Below are 15,528 nucleotides of genomic sequence, written 5' to 3' on the forward strand. Positions count from 1 at the left end.
GGCAGGGGAAAAGTTCAAAAAGTGATAAAGGATCACACAAAGTGCAGCCCTCTACTCTTTACCTAACACCTTTTACTAACTAGACTTTAACTTTACTTCCAAACCCCATAATAAACCTCTTTTATCATTCTAGGTTTTCGGGCCTGTAAATTCCTTTACAGGGGACTCTTATGCTGCTACTAGACCTCATTTAACTCCTTATCCTTGCACTGAATCCAAAAGGGTTGCAGGGGAGCTCTATTTGACTCCCTGTATCCCAAATCTTCCACTGGACCTCATTTTCATTTGGGTACCCCAAATCTAGACCTCATCACTATCACTGATCCTGTGACCTAGCCTAGTGGTATACACACAAAAGGCTTACATAAGCTCTAATCACCTATGTTCTCCCTGAGCCCTCTCAAGACAAGAGCTTAGAACTTGCCATTTTAGATATCAAATCTTCCCAGGGTTTATTGTCGTCCTCCTAAATACTAACCTCAATCATGACCACTACTCATTGTCTTCATTCAGCAAAGTTTTACCATTTGTTGGATTTTTGGTAATACTATTCAGATATAAGTTCAGCTCAGACCATGACTGCTAATATCCCCTGACTTTTTTGATAGATATCTAAGAAAATAGGGAAAGTGCTTTGAAGACAGATGTCAAAGAACTATGGCTGTTATTAACCTGGTGACAGTTATATTATCACCCAGTCTTGATATGAAAGACCTTGGTCAACTTGCCAAACAGCCTGATGCTTAATATCTTGCTTACCAGTGATAAATGTGACATGAGGGAAAAACAATGAAATCTGTCCAAGCAATCAGACTCCTATCTTTAGGATTCTATCCCTTCTCCCCTCTCCCCTCTCCCCCCTCCTTTCTCCCCTCTCCCCTTTTTCCCCTCTCCCTCCCTCTCCTCCTTCTCTCTCTCCCTCCCTCCCTCTCTCTCTCCCACACACACACACACACACACACACACACACACACACACACACACACACCCCTACCTTTTATTTTAAGGTCAGTATTCTGCTGGTGCTATTTGCCTATCAATTTAAATAATCAAAATTATAGGTGATTCAAAGAGTAATGGAGGGGCAGCTAGGTGGCGCAGTGGATAGAGCACCAGCCTTGAATTCAGGAGGACACGAGTTCAAATCTGGTCTCAGACACTTAGCACCTCCTAGCTGTGTGACCCTGAGCAAGTCACTTAACCCCAGCCTCAGGAAAAAAAAAAATAATAATATAAATAAATAAAAGAGTAATGGAGAGATTCATAGAGAGCATAAGTAGTCTGCATCATATTAACAAAGCTGTCTTGTTAGAGTTCAACTACCCTAAATGTCAAGAGTATGAAATGAATACCAAGGCCAGGTGGAAGATAGGCTTTGCAGTCTATATTAATTTGAGTGCCAAGCTTTTAGGCTAGCCTTACATTAGCTAGCTTCAGTTGACATCATATTTCTCCATGGTTAATGCACATTCCATCCTTTGACATTTCAGTATTCACCTTAATAATACCAAAATACTTATCAGAATTGTAGATAGCCTTGTGATGCTCATCAACAAAAATAGAATTGTAAATAGTTGTGATGTTTTATCAGTACAAGCATTTGTCAAAACAAGAGTAGTAAATAGCAGAAATCATCATACTAATGTATTTACCTCAAATATGTCCTTAATTCATTGGTAAGGGGTAAATGGTGTAGTTGAAATGCTTTGTTTCCTGTTGGCATGCATTCTCCTAAATTTTCCCCAGAGTATGTCTTTTAAAGATAGATGGTAGGCCAATATGGGCATGGACCTGCTGGCCTTCTATATCTACCACTTTTTAAGACATAACAGAAAGAATAAGGGACTAAGTCAATGAGTCTGAGGATAACACATGCAAAAGGTGTAATGCTGGGGTAACTGAGGCAAGATAGAAATTAGAGAGTATTTAATAATTTATTAAAAGGGAGAGATGTACTGGGACCAAAGGGATCCATGGTTTGGTCCCAAGGCTGAAAGAGACTATCATATCGAAGAATCCAGCAAACTATGAGTTCTCAATGATCTATATACACATGGCTCAGACTCAGAGGATAGGCTGAGGCAGGGGCAGAGGCAGGGTACTGAGAGCTGGAACGGGACTCTTGAAAGGATGGGGTGAGCTACTGGAGATAGGGGGAGGCACCCTGGAGATGGGGAGAGGCATCTTGATAAGACAGTATCTGATATTCTAATAGCTTGGGATGGGGAGAAGCATTCTGATATTCTAAAACATAAGATCTTTTATCCTTATCAAATATTCTGATTAAGAGGGTTGGTTTGTTTCACAGGACTGTGCAGACAATTATAAACTGAAGCAGAACACTTAGGGAAACCAAGGCAGGACTGGGTCAGGATAATTAGGGAAACTGAGTCAGGACAATAAAAGAGAACCGTGGTATAACAAAGGAATAAAATGCAAAAGCAGAGAAGTGAGATTAGTTACAGGATTTATATTTTTTACCCACTTAAATATTTGCTTTGCCATGCTATCAGTATCAATTCGAGAGACACTACTTTTTGCTGTTTTCTGTCAATTTAAATATATCCCAAGTGACGTTGAAATTATATATGGCTCTATTTATTCTGTTTGTTATTTGAAGGTATGTCACATTGGTGATATTATTCCATCTATAGAATTACATATACATGAGTGAATTTATAATCACAAGTTAGTTGTGATTGAATCTCCAAATTGTTTACATGATCCCCTAATCATGTTAATGATTGTTCCGTTAATTTTGGTCCTTGTTTTAACTCTATAATAATTTGTTTGTTAAGAACAATTGTATTAATACATTTTTTGCTAATTGATTTGCAAATTGGGCAGTCTGAATAGATTGTTAGAAACTGAAGCTGAAATAGCAAGTGATGTAATAATTGCTATAGTTGCTAGAACTCCAGCAATGAGTAATCCAACAATTCTCCTTTTCCTACTTTTGTTTTCCAATTTTTCTTTGATGTTATCTCAAACCTGTCCACCTGCTGACCTATACCAATGGTGATTAATCTTAATAGGCACTATTACATAGCATGGGTCTTCATTAATAAGAACTATAGGTAGCGAATCAGAAGACATTTAGATAAAACACAATTATAACATTTTACAATATAAACTCTTAGCACATTCATGATTTGGATTCTATATCATTCTTTAAAACAATATCTGAAGTTAGAAACATCTGTTGATATTTGTAATATGCTGTACATTTGTATATCTCTGAGGGGCTTGAAAACATCATGGAATCCCATCTCTGAGATGTGAAAATTTGTACCATCCTAAGTCCCAAATACATTGTAACAGAACACCCATCCAGATACTGGATAATTTGGGGTCCATTCACCAATAAGTTCCAGTTTCTCCCAAACCAAACCCTGCCAAAGTCTTCTGGGATCACAGAGGATATCATCTTCTGAAAACTACTTTCTGCTGAGAATGGGCATAGAACTGAGTCACTTTCAAGGTCTCAGTATTTTATATAGGGGGGTAAGCTGGAACTGATTGAAGTATTCAATGGTTGATTCAGCTCTTTAGATGGCTAGGCCAAATACTCATTCATCAAATTGCTTAAGATATAATGACTACATAACAAGATATTATATAATTGGATTTGTGTTGACCATTTGCTCTTATCATAGAAATTTGTTATAGGAGGAAAATACAGGGGGTATAATACCATCAGAACTAGTTCTTCAGACCTCAGCCTGGGAGCAAATACATGACAAAATAAATCTCCCTTAGTTTAAATTTATATCCAATTATAATAGTTCTGTTGAGGTGTGAGAAATGAGGGTGAGATATTCTTTGGCCAGTGCTGCAGGCTCTTGTGAAAAAATTTACAATCCAGAAATCAGGCAAGGTTTATAGAAAAAAAAAAAAAAAGGGTGGGAGTTATTACACTGAGAAGAAATAACTTTCCAGTGGACCTGTTAGGATTTTTAGCAAAGTTTTGAGGTCCAGCCTTTGATTATATTGGGTTTTTATGGCCTGAAGCTAAGGTGAGTTTGAGGGACTAATTTTCAGTTCAATAAAGGGTAGTGATTATGTTTCAGGCCAAGATCTCCAATTGAATTATAGGTGGAGATCACCATCTGAGAGTTTCCCCTAGGAACCGGAGGATGGGGTCCCTCCCAAAGGCCAGGAGGGGTTAAGATTTAAGGGTTTCTTTTACCCAGGTCTACCCTCCCCCCAAAGATCAGGGGGACACAGTTTACATCATTCTCCCTCAAGTAATCATCCCAAATTCATTTGGGGCAAAAGGGATGGAGGACTCATCTTTTGGAACTGCTTTTAGCTGACAAGGGCCATAGAGCTGTCTCTATGTTCAATGGGGTTTCAGGTCAGGAGGGGAAGTGCAAGATCTGAAGGTGGTAGCAGCAACATCTGGGGGATGCTGACTGTCCCATTCACTTGTCCCATGATGTCCCATGATCTGCACCCTGAACGAGTAGTTGGAAGTTCATAGCTTGGAGCACGAAGGAAACAAATATCACAAGCAGGTTAAAAGTGGGGTGGTACAACTTTTGGAATAAGAATTCATTATTTGACAAAAACTACTGGGAAAAATGGAAATTAGCATGGTAGAAATTAGATATGGACCCATACTTAACACCATATACCAAGATAAGATCAAAATGGGTCCATAATTTAGGCATAAAAAACGAGATCATAAATAAATTAGAGGAACATAGGATCGTTTACCTCTCAGACTTGTGGAGGAGGAAGGAATTTGTGACCAAAGGAGAACTAGAGACTATTATTAATCACAAAACAGAAAATTTTGATTACATCAAATTAAAACATTTTTGTACAAACAAAACAAATGCAAACAAGATTAGAAGGGAAGTAACAAATTGGGAAAATATTTTTATAGTTAAAGGTTCTGATAAAAGCCTCATTGACTCTAGAGAATTGACTCTAATTTATAAGAAATCAAGCCATTCTCCAATTGATAAATGGTCAAAGGATATGAACAGACAATTTTCAGATGATGAAATTGAAACTATTTCCACTCATATGAAAGTGTTCCAAATCACTACTGATCAGAGAAATGCAAATTAAGACAACTCTGAGATACCACTACACACCTGTCAGACTGGCTAAGATGACAGGAACTAATAACGATGAATGTTGGAGGGGATGTGGGAAAACTGGGACACTGATGCATTGTTGGTGGAGTTGTGAAAGAATCCAGCCATTCTGGAGAGCAATCTGGAATTATGCCCAAAAAGTTATCAAACTGTGCATACCCTTTGATCCAATAGTGTTACTACTACTGGGCTTATATCCCAAAGAAATACTAAAGAGGGGAAAGGGACCTGTATGTACCAAAATGTTTGTGGCAGTCCTTTTTGTAGTGGCCAGAAACTGGAAAATGAATGGATGCCCATCAATTGGAGAATGGTTGGGTAAATTATGGTATATGAAGGTTATGGAATATTATTGTTCTGTAAGAAATGACCAACAGGATGAATATAGAGAGGCTTGGAGAGACTTACATCAACTGATGCTGAGTGAAATGAGCAGAACCAGGAGATCATTATACACTTCAACAACAATACTATATGAGAAAATATTCTGATGGAAGTGGATATCTTCAACAAAGAGAAGATTTAACTCAGATCCAATTGATCAATGATGGACAGAATCAGCTACACCCAAAGAAGGAACACTGGGAAATGAGTGTAAACTATTTGCATTTTTGTTTTTCTTCCCAGGTTATTTTTACCTTCTGAATCCAATTCTTCCTTTGCAACAACAACAACAAAAAAAAAAAAATTGGTTCTGCACACATATATTGCATCTAGGACATACTATAACATATTTAACATGTAAGGGAATGCCTGCATCTAGGACATACTATAACATATTTAACATGTATGGGAATGCCTGCCATCTAGGGAAGGGGGTGGAGGGAAGGAGGGGAAAATTCAGAACAGAAGAGAGTACAAGGGATAATGTAAAAAAAATTACCTATGCATATGTACTGTCAAAAAAAAAGTTATAATTATAAAATTAATTTTTTAAAATGTAAAAAAAAAAAAAAAAAAAAAGTGGGGTGGCATTCAAGGTAGAGATAGTCACATTTGGGAATGGGCCCTTTGCAAATAATGCATCCAGTCCCATCTGTGGGCTCCCCTGAGGATGCTGATGGCCTACCCAACAATCCTGAATGCCCCCAATGTCCCCTAGCTGAAAGTTTAAGAAGGAGTTAACTACTGGCAGGGGCCCTAGAAGGACATCAAGAAAAGCTGGAGAGAAAATGCTAGGAGCAAAGTTCTCATCCTTGAAGTGGAAAAAGTAAGGAAGACTAGAGTGAGAGAAAAGGACATAGATAATTTCACCCTTCTTTCTCCAGAGTGTTTTCAGGGGTTCTATGGAAGAGTAGCTTCAGGTCCTCTATGGGTTCACAGGAATATTCTGAAATATCTGAAAGAGAGGTAACAGAAGCAGCAAAACTTTTAATCCTAGAAAGATGAGTCTAGTTGGGGAACCCTTCCAGTTTGACATTGTAGTAGTCAGAATGAACTTATATGGTCCTTTCCATTTTATACCTAGAGGCTCAGCACCTTGAGGTTTCCAAGATTTCAAATATACCATGTCCTCTGGATTTATAGCGAGGCAGTCTGAATTCGAGGTTTAGAGAGATACTCGTTTGTGTATTCAGAAAGGGGCCTTCTGTACTGCACCAAGCTGAGTAACCTGATGCTGTTCTAAAATGCTGGTGGTTAAGAAGGGCTTCCCATACAGAAGTTCACAGGGGGCTAAGCTTAAAGGCATCAACATAGACCAAAAGTAACTTGAAACCTCTGCAAGGGGACATTGCCAATGTCTACTTGCAAATCTTTCCCTGAGTATGTGCCCCTTCTCTGAACAGGCTTCAGGAGAGGGGGAAGTTTAACAACTTCAGAATTTATTTGGGTACAAATTGGGCAGGTCTGGCAAACCTGCCTGATTTGTTTCTCCCAGCTTGTGACCAGTAAAAATGTGTTTCACAAGGGATTGAAGAGTATTTCATCCCAAGTGGATAGCGAATGAAAACCAAAAATAAGTTTCCACTGACTTGCCTCTAGGATTAAAAGTTGGCTTGAAGGTGTTTGAAACCAGCCAGAAGGAGAAAAGGTGCACCCCCTTTCTTCTGCAAGTGTTTGTTCCTGTGAGTTATAAAGAGGGTATAAGAATCAGAGAGCTGGGGGATTAAAAGTGCCATAATCAGGGTGAATGAGTATTAACTTTAGCAGCTGAATTTGCAAACTTATTCCCCTTGGCTTGAAGTGAATCTCCCTTCTGGTGTCCTTTACAAAATATGACTGAAACTTTCTGGGTTTATGGACAGCTTCTAGGGACAGCTTGTAGTAGCTGTAGAATTTTTCCTGCATATTTAATAGGAGACTTCTTTGCTGTCAAAAGTCCCCTTACTTTATATAAAGCCCCATGAGGATGCAAAATATGAAAAGCATATTTGGAGTCAATATAGATGTTCACTCTCATTCCCTTCCCCAGTTCCAATGGTTAGGACAATGAGTTCAGATTTCTGGGCAGAAGTCCCAGGAGGCAGTGGCTTAGCTTCTAGGGTGCCATTGAGGGTCATCACAGAATAACCTGCCTTTCTTTCCCCATTTTCAAGAAAACTGGACCCATTTGTAAACTAATTAACCATTAAAAGTAACACATCTGGATTGTCAAGAAGAATTTCTTTCAAATCAAGTAGACAGTACAATTACGAATGATGTTACCTGACTGAGTGTTGTCAGGGAGCAGAGTGGCAGGGTTAAGAATATTACACACCTGGAGAGTCAGAGGTCAGACAATGAAGGAGAGCCTGATATCTAGTAAGCTTCCCACCACTAAATCATTGATGCCCTTTGGCTTCTAAAATGCTCTGGTGTCCTAGGGTAACTTTTGAAGCTACTTCAATTAGAAGGGCTGTAGCAGCTATTGCTCCAAGGCAAGAGAGCCATTATAGGGAAACTGAGTCCAGTTTCTTTGAGAAGTAGGCAACTGGTCTGGGGTCTAGTCCAAGAGCCTGAGTTAAGATCCCCAGGGCCTGGGGATCCCCGCCTTTCATTTATATACAGAGTGAAAGGCTTTTCTAAATTAGGTAGAGCCAGGGCAAAGATGGAGAACAGTTTGGCTTTCAGGGTCTTAGAAGCCTTGGGTTGATCCATGCCTTGAATGGGGGGATAGGTTATGGCCCAAATTTTTGACAGACTGGCAGATAATGTGGGTGTTGGATAGGGAACCCTTTTTCTTTTAGAGGCCATAAAATTAAGAGTTTTTATGACTTTGTCTAAGGAAGCCTTCAAGGTGGGATTGCAGATCAAGATTGCATCTAAGCAGGTCCAAATCTCTTAAATCTTTAGCCAGTGATAAATGTTTGTGCTTAAAAAACTTTTCAATCCCTACCATTATATACCTCTCAGATTGGCTAAAATGACAGGAAAAGATAATGACGAATGTTGGGGGGGATGTGGGGAAACTGGGACACTGATGCATTGTTGGTGGAATTGTGAATGGATTCAACCATTCTGGAGAGCAATTTGGAACTATGCTCAAAAAATTATCAAACTGTGCATACCCTTTGACCCAGAAGTGTTACTACTGGGCTTATATCCCAATGAGATCTTAAAGAAGTGAAGGGACCTGTATGTGCAAGAGTGTTTGTGGCAGCCCTCTTTGTAGTGCCAGAAACTGGAAACTGAGTGGATGCCCATTAATTGGAGAATGGCTGAATAAATTATGGTATATGAATGTTATGGAATATTATTGTTCTGTAAGAAATGACCAGCAGGATGACTACAGAGAGGCTTGGAGAGACTTACATGAACTGATGCTGAGTGAAATGAGCAAGACCAAGAGATCATTATACACTTCAACAGCAATACTGTATGAGGATGTATTCTGATGGTTGTAGCTCTCTTCAACAATGAGAGGATCTAAATCAGTTCCAATTCATGTGTAATGAACAGAATCAACTACACCCAGAGAAAGAACACTGGGAAATTAGTATGAACTACCACATAGCATTTATACTCTTTCTGCTACTGTTTGCTTGCATTTTTGTTTTTACCTTCTTTCTAAATCTGAGCTTTCTTGTACAGCAAGATAACTGTATAAATATGTATACATATATTGTATTTAACCTGTACTTTAACATATTTAGCATGTATGTAACTAACTGCTATCTAGGGGAGGGAGTGGAGGGAAGGAGGGGAAAAGTTGAAACAGAAGTTTTTGCAAGGGTCAATGTTGAAAAATTACCCATGCATATGTTTTGTATATAAAAAGCTATAATAAGGGGGGAAAAAGGAATTTGTCAATCCTAAAGCTGGAGTGGCTTGCCCAAGGAGTCCTTGGTCCCAGACAGAGGAATCTATTTTCTCCCAGATTTCAGAGGGAATATGGGAGCAGCACAAAAAGATCACCTGGAGGTCTGAGAAGAGAATATTGGATCCCCAATTTCACCATTAAATCATACCCAATAAGGGAACAGGATAGGAGGGAATAATAAGAAACAAGTGTTTAAATAACAAACAGGTCACCCAACTGGCAGGGTAGAGGGCAAGTCTCAAAACAATTCTTAAATTTCCCTTCTAAAACCATTGTCCTACGGCAGAAAGGGTAAGACAGACCAGGGTTATCAAAAAGAAATTCAGTGATCTTACTGGCCACATCTGGGTGTTGGGCTGTCATGGAGCGAGGAGGAACTTGACTAAGCCCCCAAATCCTGCTGGAGAGCAGGGCATTGGGGGAGCAGCTTTGTCCCCTGTAAGGAGTCTCTCCTCCAGTGACCCTCCTGGTTACACTTGGGACAAGGACTGGGGAGTTTCCTTCAAGAACAGTTTCTGGCCTGATAGTCCTGTCCATGACACCTAAAGCACCAACTCCTATGGTTCCCGGATATGGCAGCAGCTAAAATTTGGGACTGTTCTCCATTTCTTACTTTAACTCTGTGGTCTTCCTCTTCTGCTATAGCTCAACCCCTATTATTAAAGACTCCAAAAGCTGTTTCTAACAGCTCAATGGTAGAAGTTTGAGGCCCAAACTGGCTTCTGCAGCTTCCTCTGTATATCTAGGACAGAATGTTTAATATTAGCATCTTCTCAGGAAAGATCAAATTGGAGGGCAATGCCTTAGACCCCTCAATAAACTTGGTGGGGTCCTCAAGTAATGGCCAGGTTTTCCCTTAGTCTGGGAGGGATTTGGCATTGAAAAAGGTACCTCTCAAAGGACAAAAAAGGGTACATCTATAGCAATCTAGTGTTTGACAAACCCAAAAATACCAACATTTGGGATAAAAATTCATTATTTGAAAAAAACTGCTGGGAAAACTGGAAATTAGTATGGCAGAAATTAGATATGGATCCACACTTAACACCATATACCAAGATAAGATCAAAATGGGTCCATGATTTAGGCATAAAGAATGAGATCATAAATAGATTAGAGAAACAGAGAATAATCTACCTCTCAGACCTGTGGAGGAGGAAGGAATTTATGACCAGAGGAGAACTAGAGATCATTATCGATCACAAAATAGAAGATTTTGATTACATCAAACTAAAAAGTTTCTGTACAAACAAAACTAATGCAAACAAGATTAGAAGGGAAGTAATAAATTGGGAAAATATTTTTACAGTTAAAGGTTCTGATAAAGGTTTCATATCCAAAATATATAGAGAATTGACTCTAATTTATAAGAAATCAAACCATTCTCCAATTGATAAATGGTCAAAGGATATGAACAGACAATTCTCAGATGATGAAATTGAAATTATATCCACTCATATGAAAGAGTGTTCCAAATCACTACTGATCAGAGAAATGCAAATTAACACAACTCTGAGATACCACTACACACCTGTCAGATTAGCTAAGATGACAGGAACAAATAATGATGAATGTTGGAGGGGATGTGGGAAAACTAGGACACTAATACATTGCTGGTGGAGTTGTGAAAGAATCTGGTCATTCTGGAGAGCAATCTGGAACTATGCCCAAAAAGCTATCAAACTGTGCATACCCTTTGATCCAGCATTGCTGCTATTGGGCTTATATCCCAAAGAAATACTAAAGAGGGGAAAGGGACCTGTATGTACCAAAATGTTTGTGGCAGCCCTTTTCATAGTGGCTAGAAACTAGAAGATGAATGGATATCCATCAATTGGAGAATGGTTGGATAAATTATGGTATATGAAGGTTATGGAATATTATTGCTTTGTAAAAAATGACTAGCAGGATGAATTTAGAAAGGTTTGGAAAAATTTACATGAACTGATGCTGAGTGAAATGAACAGAACCAGAAGATCGCTGTACACTTCAACAATGATACTGTATGAGGATGTATTCTGATGGAAGTGGATTATTTTCAACATCAAGAAGATCCAACTCACTTCCAGCTGATCAATGATGGACAGAAACAACTACACCCAGAGAAGGAACACTGGGAAGTGAATGTAAACTGTTAGCACTACTGTCTATCTACCCAGGTTACTAATACCTTTGGAATCTAATACTTAACGTGCAACAAGAAAATTGGATTTACACACATATATTGTATCTAGGTTATACTGTAACACATGTAAAATGTATGGGATTGCCTGTCATCTAAGGGAGGGAGTAGAGGGAGGGAGGGGAAAATTTGGAAAAATGAATACAAGGGATAATGTTATTTTAAAAATTACTCATGCATATATACTGTCAAAAAAAATCTATAATTATAAAATTAAAAAAAAAAAAAAAAGAAAGAAAAGAAAAAGGTACCTCTACCCTGAGTGTCCCTCTCTTGAGAGTCTGCTGCTTCTTTCAGGGGGCAGAGATTAGAGGGTGTGGCTGAATCAGGATTCTGAGGAGAAAAAGGGATCCCACTCCTTGAATTAGAGGGATTGAGGGGGGGGGGTAGGGAAATCTCAGGATCTGTTTCAGGTGGTGAGGGGGACAGCTCTCTATAACAATGAAATGATTCAAACCAGTTCCATTTGTTCAGTGATGAAGAGAGCCATCTACACCCAGAGAGAAATATGGGAATAGAGTGTGGAACACAGCATAGCATTCTCAATCTTCCTGTTATTTGATTGCATTTTGTTGTGTTTTTTTTCACTTTTTTTCTTCTTTCTTGATCTTATTTTTCTTGTACAGCAAGATAACTGTATAAATATGTGTGTGTGTATATATATATGTATATATATATATATATATATATATATATATATATATTTTTTTTACATTTATACATTTATATTTCAACATATTTAATATGTATTGGACTATCTGCCAACTAGGGGAGGAGGTGGGAGGAAGGAGGGAAAAAATTTGGAACAAAAGGTTTTGCAAGGGTCAATATTAGAAAAATTACCCATGCACATGCTTTGTAAATAAAAAGTTTTAATTTAAAAAAGAAAGAAATACCGCCAGACATAAGGTCTTGTCTTTGGTAAGAAGTGAAATGGACAAAAGATTGGCCTCCCCTCCCCTCCCCTCTTCCAGAGTCTTAGGTGGCTTTGGACTCACAGAGAAATGTTTGATCAACTAAATTAAGGGACTTGTTTTGCTCTACAAAGTGCTTGTTCAACCATGCTCTGAGAAGTGTTTATTCTATAGGATGCTTGCCTAACAATGTTCAATAACCCTGATCTATTAAAATAATCTATGTCAAAATCTGCTATTATGTATTCTCTTTATGTCCTGTAAGGCCCCTATTTTCCCCCCTGTAAGCAGAAAGTTGAGTCACTGTTTAACGTCAAATATAACAGCAAGGCTGAACAAGAATGCTTATAAGCCTGTCCCTATTTCGGTTATGCACGGAATTCTACTGAGAGGTCTGTCCCAGCCAGTAATAAACGCTCTCCAAAATTACTAACACCTTGGCTGTCCTGAATTTTATTGTCTGGGCTATCTCGAGGAGGTGGTTCTGAAAGGGATTCAGAGGCCTCCTAATAAGGGCTGAAGAGGGGTGCAGAGAGGAGAGATCCTGTGTCCCTAGAGGAGCAGGAAGGGATTATCTAATTTTGATTTCCCTCCAGCAAATTTTAGCAGCATCCTGCAGGGCTGTTTTTAAGTTTTTTAGTTTTGAGATCTTTTAAGACAAATTTGTCTCTGTTTAAGAGACAGCCTAAAGGAGAATCCTTAGGAATAGGTTGTCACTTTTTTTTTTTTTTTTTTTTGGCACAAGTCTTAGATTTCCTAGATTCTATAGTGCCCCGTCCTATCAGGCGTCCCTAGAAAGGGAGACAGGTAACAGACGTTCCCCTCATTAAGGATATTTCTGCCGAAAAAAATACAGTAATTCCTAAATCCAGGCATCCCCCAGTCGGAAGTTTGCTTGAGCTCAGAAGCTCCCTACAGCCCAAATCTTCCCAGGTATTTATTTGGGTGTCCCAGCTATAGAATAGACAATAGCAAGAGAAGACTTGCCATGGCCAAAATTTTGGGGATCCCCATAAGGGGCCACCAAGTATTGAGGTGTGAGAAATGAGGGTTAGTAGTCAGTGTAGTAGATTCTTGCAAAAGATAGAAGAGATGGTGAGCCAATATGGATATCCACCTGCTGGCCTTCTACATTGACTCATATGCAAAAACAAATCATTAGTAAAGGAAAAAGAAAAAACAAATCAACAAAATTATCAATGATAAAGATCACAACAAATAAATTAGTATAATAAAAACATATTATGTAACCACTCCTGTCTCTTTTACAGAATATTCCAGGGTTCTGTCCTAGGCCTCTAATCTTTGCTCTCCCTTACCACTTCCTTGGTGATCTTATGGCTCTCTTATTTAATTAACATCTCTATGCAGGTGATTCTCAAATCTATCTTTCCTGTCCCAGTCTTTCTACTGACCTCCAAATCATATCTTCAACTTTCTTTCAAACATCTCAAATTAGATTATCCAGTAGACATTTTAAATTCAATGTGTCTGAAACAGATTTTATTATCTATTTTATTACCTCAATCATACCTTCCCTATTCCTGTAAGTGTGAAGTCTTAAACTCTTTTCAGAGTTGTTCAACTACTTTTGGTATCTACCCGATTCACTTAACTCTCATTTATGGGTCCAAGAAGCCATAACATACATAGTGGTAACATCCTGGTAAACCATTAGGGCAGAAGAGCTAAACCAGGTTGTAGATAACTGACTTGAGTGCAGAGTGTCTACCCCAAGCATGTGAAGACTTCCCCTGTAGAATGGGAAGATGTGAATCATTTGTTCCAAGGGCAATGAAGGCAGCTGAAGCATGTAGAGCTTTGTCAAGGATCAAAAATGCCACTACATTCGGGCCATCACCAGTTTTCTTTTTTCCTGCTATTGAACTTTGATGACTCTGAAAGAATGAGGCTGATGATTTTGTGTAACTATTCAGTTCATCAACTCAAGATGTCATTTATATAGCATTGGTCCTTTTTAAAAATGGTAAAACAACAACAGAGGGCATTCTCCCAGTCCCTGTGGTCACAATCTAAGAATCATCCTAAATTCCTCATTCCCTCAACTCCCATATCCAATCTTGTTACCAAAGCCTGTCCACTTAATCTCCTTAGCAATTTCCTTGTCTCCTCTGCCACACTCTGCTTATCTCATTCCTAGACTATTACATTATTAGCCTGCTGATCAGCTTACTAGTCTCAAGTATTTCCCAATCCTTTCTGTCACTAAAAATCCAATTATTTCAACCAAAAACTTAAACTAATAAAATAAATTAAGCGCCACACTAAAATAATTATCTTTCTTCTTTTTTTGTCCATCCATTTTTAATCTGGTTCAGGTAATACTTCAGAGTGTTGCAATCAGTTCAGGGTTTTCTATGTCTTCACTCTACAGTCATGAAATCATAGATCCAGATGATCCTCCAAATAAAATAAAATACTATAAATGCAATTAAAATAGAAAAGTATGATAAACATGAAGATATAAATAACTTTATAAAATAATACAAAGCATAAAAAAAGAACTAAGAGAATGTAGATACTATAACCAAATAAAAAGTTAGCAAGAATAAACATGCATAAAATCCTGATAAATATTTAAATAAATAGGTCATTTTGTGTATTGGAATTTAAGTGTAAATAAATTTGAGAAAAAGTAGCATAAAAGATATCAAAAGATATCAGAAAAGAAATCCATGTGATCAGAAAAGGACTTTGGCATATTATGAATTTAAGGTGATGAATGAAAGGATGAATTTAGTGATAATAAAGTGGATAGAGTGTCAGACCTGGAATCAGGAGGACTTTAGTTCAAATCCAGCCTCAAGACATTTGATCCTGGGCAAGTCACTTAACCCTCTCTGCCTCAATTTTCTCATTTGTAAAATGAGCTGGAAAAGGAAAGGATAAACTACTGCAGGATCTTTGTCAAGAAAACCCAAATGAGATCATGAAGAATCAAACATGACTAAAATGACTCAACAAAAGAACACCTGTCAGAAAGCTGCAAGTTTCCAGGTGGGTTTTCTTTGTGAGATGTGGACTAGTGAAGGGAATGCCCACAGCTATTTTATGAGCTTTGAG

This window comes from Sminthopsis crassicaudata, chromosome 4 (assembly GCF_048593235.1).
Source record: "Sminthopsis crassicaudata isolate SCR6 chromosome 4, ASM4859323v1, whole genome shotgun sequence".
NCBI lineage: Eukaryota > Metazoa > Chordata > Mammalia > Dasyuromorphia > Dasyuridae > Sminthopsis > Sminthopsis crassicaudata.